We start from the raw sequence: 6,605 nt of genomic DNA, 5'->3' as shown, positions 1-6,605 counted from the left end.
ATACATTCAATATAAATAAACCTTAGTAATAGCTGATGTGTACCATAAATTCCCCATCTGACATACTTTCAGTACTTTGATTTCAATCATATCTGCAAAAAAATCTGCATCAAACTCAATATCCTCTACAACATGAATACCATGCTTAGTATATATAACTAGATCAGCTGATGTGTAACCATAAATTCCCATTTGACCTTGGATTTGGTGATAGTATTCTGATTGGGATGTCAGCTTGTAAGATCCATTCACCAATACACAACCTTTACAAAGTGCAACTTCCTTAGGAAGTTTGTTTTTTAAGGCTGAATGGACATTTAACTTCAACAATTTTAGGTGAATTGTGGCAACACTTACAAAAAGATAGACTGTCAACACCACATCCAACAAATGGCAAATCTCCAAATATTCTAAGTCCCCGTTTTTCTAACCTAAAGTGTTTATGTTTTTTGTACATGACCCTCTTGTACAAGTCCAGAGCACTTTTTTCCTTCTTTCTCCCCCACAACAAAGGTGCAGATTCAACATCCCCATACTCTCCCAATAATTGCTTCTGAAGTGATTCTGGGTTTCTGTTCATATTTACAGCAGAACACACCTTACAAAAGTTAGATGCAGTAATTCTGCCTTTTCTCATATTACTCCAATTTTGATTTGCAGACTGACCTTGCGTGATTGATTCTACATATGAAATATCATCTGCAGACATATCATCTCTAAGGTTTTCAATAATCTTTTGGCCAACTGAATGAATGTTATCCTCAGAAATAATATCACTGGTAACATTTGGCATTTCATTGAAATATTTGTCACATAGATTAGTCATGTAAAATTGCTTGCATTTCTCATCCAGTTCAGAAGATTGTTGATTTTCATCAAATTGAGTCTCAAGCACATCAAGAACCTGAATATTTGATGATATCTGAAATACGAGGAGTGTAGCACACATTAAAGCATATCACCCATATGTTTCTGCATGTACAGTTTAACTTGTCTAAACAGGCCCTTTTTTAGTTGGAATCCCTGTCATTTCCTTCTGGACTTATATCATGTCTGCAAACCAGACATCAGTGTAAAACAATATACCAGTATATACTATATAGAGAATGTTTTGGTTCGAGTTGTGTAACTTCTGGTTAAAACTCATTACACTTTATATAAAATTATATTATACCTATACCAAAGCTGTAAATTGTTATTTTGAACTGCTCTAATTTTTTATTAAGGAAAATACAGTTTTCTGCATTGAATATGATTTGTAGATTAAAAAATCAGTGAATTATATGTAAGAACCTTTTTTAAAGAATCGCAAAACTCATTCAGTTTTTGGTCATCTGGCTCATCAGTATTTGCCCTCGGATCAAAATTTTCTAGTCGACTCTTGTTTGATGGAATCTCATCGGCAGAAACATATCTGAAGGAAAATTATTTGTATATATGTAAAATTTGTTGAGAATGTTGTGGTATTTAATGTGTAAATTTGCTCTTGCAATTTTCAAACTGGATTTGTATCCATGATGCAGTATAATCAGTAATCTTTAATGCAAAGTTTGCTTTTATACTCTTGTACAAAAATAACTGTTTATTTTTATAGTTTGCATTTTTTTATAGGTCATGAATACTTTCATGTTTATCACTTTGCTACATGTATAACAGGCAAGATATGTACTTAAGTCAAACATCAGTTCTATATTATCTGTTAAGAGAAACATGATGCACATACTTTGCCTTGACAACTTTGAGTCTCTTAATTGGAACTGGACAATCATGCTGCATAGGTCGTTTTTTCCACTGATTTTCTCCATCAGTGCATGACTTTAGTTCAAATGCTTCCATCTCATAAAGAACTGCACCTATATGCCGGCATGCTCCATCAGCCCTAAACAGTAAGGTAGCTTGTTTTGGTCTTAAAATGAACCTGTATGTCTTAATATATGTTGTTTTATTGTTATTTACATTGTATGATGATACTGTTCCAAACTTTGATTATATTTAACAAGAGAGGAAGAATTAAGGCTGTTATTGTTTAAAAAGTGTTGGTTACTGCAATAAATATTCCTTTAACAGTTCTCGTTTGAAATTTTGTTTTGTTGTATTGATCATCTCTATTGCAATCTGCACTCTGTATAATGCAAATTGTATACTGTACATGTACACTAGTGTATGTGTATATTTATTTCTGTATAATTACCCTCCAATGCATGTACAGTATGCTACAGCTATATCTCCGTGTTCCTTTCCCAAACAAATCCAAAGGTCATATAATCCTACAGATGTCCTCTGCGTTGGTCTCACATTTGCCCGGAATAGAGAATATCGACTTTCTCCCAATGGATTGAACTCCAAATTTTCAACGTGACCATCAAAGAAAAGGCGATAGTCATCACATGACTTGTAGGCTTTTAATTTGCGCTTATCATACTCAGCACGTGAACATAAAAGGTAATTAAATACATCGAAAAGAGTAAAGTTTGGTATATCTGAAAAATCGTTGGAAAACCCCGGCAGATAAAGAGGGTCTTCTGTAATGCCTATATTTGCGAGTTTGATTCTTGTACATTCTTTTGGTGAAATGCCCTGAAAATCGGGATTTACAGGTAAATCTAAATTAGGGTAAGTTGGCGTAATTTCGACCACGTGGGTATTTTCGACCACTTTTGTTAAGTATCTCATACTGTAATAAATATACATATGAAATTGTACTAGTTTGGCGAAAAGTACTCATTTTCACTTCTGTTTGTCGTAAGCAGTTTCCATGGCAACTACTGTGTATCAAACTTTAAAAAATCTCGCGTGATTTTGCGTTATTTTGCTGTGATCCGGTCATAAAGTTGAAAGCCGCGAATTTCAGAAGGTAAGCCATGCTCTGCTCCATTTGAGATTTAATGCAAGTTTTTGATATCTTGTCGATGTAATGTGTTTGTATAAGTTATGTCTGCATTGTTTACTTCATAATTATATGCACTGTTAAACTAAAAGTTGAAATAAATTACGATTATTTGAATTTTTTTGAGCGGTCGAAATTACCCCTATGTGATTTATATAGATGGGTTAACTTCGACCACCTGCTCTACGAATAATTTACTAAAATTGATGTCGTAGCCTACCATTCTTCAAAACTGTATACCACATATTGATGGATTTAAAAAACTAAATATTCTATAAACTATTTCATAATTTTCATATTTCATTACAGGTCTTTGGTCAACATGCCACGAAAATCGAAGAATATCTACATGCAGTACACAACAGAGGCGTTAGATTCAGCGGTTTCGGCAGTGCGCAGTGGGCACCTTAGTCTTCGCAAGGCCTCAAAGAAGTATGCTGTGCCAAAAACTACATTGATCGACCACGTTTCTGGACGGATCGAGTCTGGGGCGAGGCCAGGGAGGAAACCATACTTGACTCCAAAAGTAGAAGAAGCACTAGTTTCGAAAGTCATCAGTGCAGCTGACAAGGGCTTCGGAATGTCCAAGTCCCAACTGATATTAAAGACGGCCCGTCTATGTCAATCTGCTCAGATTCCGCTACAGAAAAATGTTCCAGGGGACGATTGGTGGAGAGGGTTGAAACGCAGGCACCCTGAGCTAGTTCTCCGTAAACCTGAGAGGCTATCAACATCTTGTATTAGAATGTTGAACAAGCCTGTCATTGACAGCTTCTTTGTTGATCTTAATAAAGTTGTCACTGAACTGAACCTCCAAAGGAAACCCCATCTGATTTGGAATGCCGACGAGACAGGCAAACAATTTGAACATTCACCAAGCAATGTCTGCACCAAGAAAGGAACAAGGGCTCTACAAAGTAGGACCAGCAATTCTAGGGAAAATTGTAACCATTCTTGCCTGCATCAATGCCACCGGAAATGCCATGCCCCCACTATGTGTTACCAAAGGGAAAACACGAAAATGTTTACAATCTTTCAATACAGTAGACGCCCCAGATGGTACCTTATGGACTTACCAAAACAAGGCGTGGATGTGCGATATTCTTGGGGACGAATGGTTTAACAACGTTTTCCTAAAGCACTGTGGTCCAGAACGACCTCAGTTGTTAATAATGGATTCGCATAGCTCACACGAAGTTCTTTCTCTGTTGGAAAAAGCAAAACAGGAAAATATCCACATTCTGGCGTTGCCTCCCCACTGTACACATGCACTACAACCACGGGATAAAACGGTTTTTGGACCTTTTAACAAAGCTTATAATCGGCTTTGTTCAGAATTCCTCGCTGCAAATCCAAACCATGTGGTAAATAAGGCATCGTGGCCTCGCCTGTTCAATGGGGCATGGACAGCAGCAATGACGAGCGCTAATATAACGAAGGGCTTCAAAGTTTGTGGCTTGTATCCAGTGGATCGTTCCCAAATTCCTGTTTCAGCTTCCCATCATCAGTCTATGATACACCATTAAGCGATCACACTCAACCCAAAGACGGAAGTTCTTCCGGGACATCTCTTGATGCTTCTTTCGTTGAAAGTACACCCACAACATCTCCCCGCCTGGTATCCCAAACAATTCCTGACTCAGCTATAGCATCACAAACAGCTATATCTCCGATTTCGCCCGAGTCTCCGTCACATGTATCTGAAACAAATCATATCTCTGTTTCTCCGATTTCGCCCGAGTCTCAGTCACATGTACCTGAAACAAATCCTATCTCTGTTTCGTCAGCGGTAGCTTCCCCCGGTGCCTATGAAGGAGTCAATATTCCCAACGAAGATATAGAACCTTTGTTACAAGCACTTGCCACTGGAGCAGTGTCTGTACACGAAACAGAAGAAAAGGAAAATTTGAGTCTGGAATATACAGTTTACGATGATATTGAAAACATATTTAGATTACCAACGCCGGTGAAGAAAACTACCGCAAAAAAGACCGTAACAAGTCATCGTTTACTGACCAGTAACGAGGTTATACAAGAAAAACAGAGAGCAAAAGAGTTGAAAGAAGAGAAAATGAAAGCGAAAGAAGAAAGACAACAAAAAAGAAACATCAATAAAGCAGCAAAAGAAGACAAAATGAACAAGAAACGCCGTGTTAAGAAGGAAAATGTGTTAGACAAAATTTGCTTCATTTGCCTGGGGGAATATACCATAGGCGGCAAAGAGCTAGACTGGGCAAAGTGTGGCTCATGTAAGAAGTGGATGCATTTGGAATGCATTCCTACTTCACATGAAGTAAATGTACCATTCCAGTGTCATCTTTGTGGTTAAGATCACATTGTCGGTATACATGAATATATCAGGCCTCGAATTTAACATTTTTTGTCACTTGCTAAAAACAGCAAGTGCCCAAAATTTCTACTTGCTAAAATACATTTTTACTTGCTATTAAGCCTTCGTTTGTATTTTAGGATGTATATACATGTACATGTTTCTGTAGTATAAACATTATAGTAATATCTAACCACATATTTTCGTTTGAAATCAATTTATTAACAGTAGCATGCATTGTAATACAGTCTCAGATACAATCAGTTTGTAAATTGAAGAGTCAAGTAAAGTTGATTAAGAAGAGAATATAATATATTAGCATTTATTAGCATAAATAATGGACGCAGGAATAAGCTTGTAGCCTCTATATCCATATAAATATCAATACATAGTATCCTTCGTAATTAATGGCTTTATATTAGTTCCTGTACATTCATGAATAAAAACGGTTATTTTTCCAATGATCATCTAACATTATTTCAAATTTTATGACATAATCAGCATTGACAACAATTTGTGGCAAGCTATTCCATAAATCAATTACTCGGTATCCTATTGTTTTATTGGCATTTTATGCACTTTTTAACTTTGAAGAACTTATCCTGAAGAATTAAAATATATATTAGTTTAAACATTGAAAATTAAACTACAATGTAAAAGTATTGGAACATTTTAATGAATTTATAGTATATATTATGAAAAGCCCAATACACGTAAATGTGTTTCTGACATCCAGTATCCTGTTGTTTTATTTGTATTTTATGCACTTTTTAACTTTGAAGAACTTATCCTGAAGAATTAAAATGAACAAGAAGGTATCACTTAGTGTGAGCAAATTCTTATAAGTGGTCGTAATTATTTATTTATTTGATTTATGTTCGATCTTTATGAACATCTGTTGACCATGTAAATCATGCCAATCTGTTGAACAAAGTCTGGTCGCTGTCGGTTCGGTTACAAAATGTCTGGTATTCGCGTACATCAAAAAGTGAACATTTGACTTGTAAATAAATAAAATCATAGATTTCCTCAAGAAATCTCTTTCCGGCGATAACGATCAGATTGGCTGCAGATGACGACCTCCGATCTAGGTTATTTCCTAACCTGAATAATGTGTAGTGATCTCAATTATAGGCGCAATCATATGCTACCGAACGTACATGTACAGCATAAATCCTTCGTGTTTACCTCATTATAATATGAAATGCGAATCAAAAGTAAAACTCGTCGGTTAAACAAATAAATCGTGTTTTTCATTTCTTCATTGAAATTGATTTTGAGAATGAATCATTATTCTTGTTGTGGTCGAAATTGCCTATGTGTCGTCGCAGTTACCCTGATATGGTGGTCGAAGTTACCCAAACAGTGGTCGACATTCCCCCCTGATAG

The 6,605-nt window shown here is 36.1% G+C and overlaps 1 pseudogene; it reads left to right on the top strand.

Moving 5' to 3' along the window:
• The first annotated feature begins 3,209 nt into the window (after window positions 1-3,209).
• Window positions 3,210-5,326, top strand: LOC117320504 (annotated as a pseudogene).
• The last annotated feature ends 1,279 nt before the right edge of the window (window positions 5,327-6,605 follow it).

Source organism: Pecten maximus, unplaced genomic scaffold, assembly GCF_902652985.1.
Source record: "Pecten maximus unplaced genomic scaffold, xPecMax1.1, whole genome shotgun sequence".
In the NCBI taxonomy this organism is placed as follows: domain Eukaryota; kingdom Metazoa; phylum Mollusca; class Bivalvia; order Pectinida; family Pectinidae; genus Pecten; species Pecten maximus.
The sequence above is the reverse complement of the archived record's forward strand: the minus strand, read 5'-3'. Positions and strand labels throughout refer to the sequence as shown.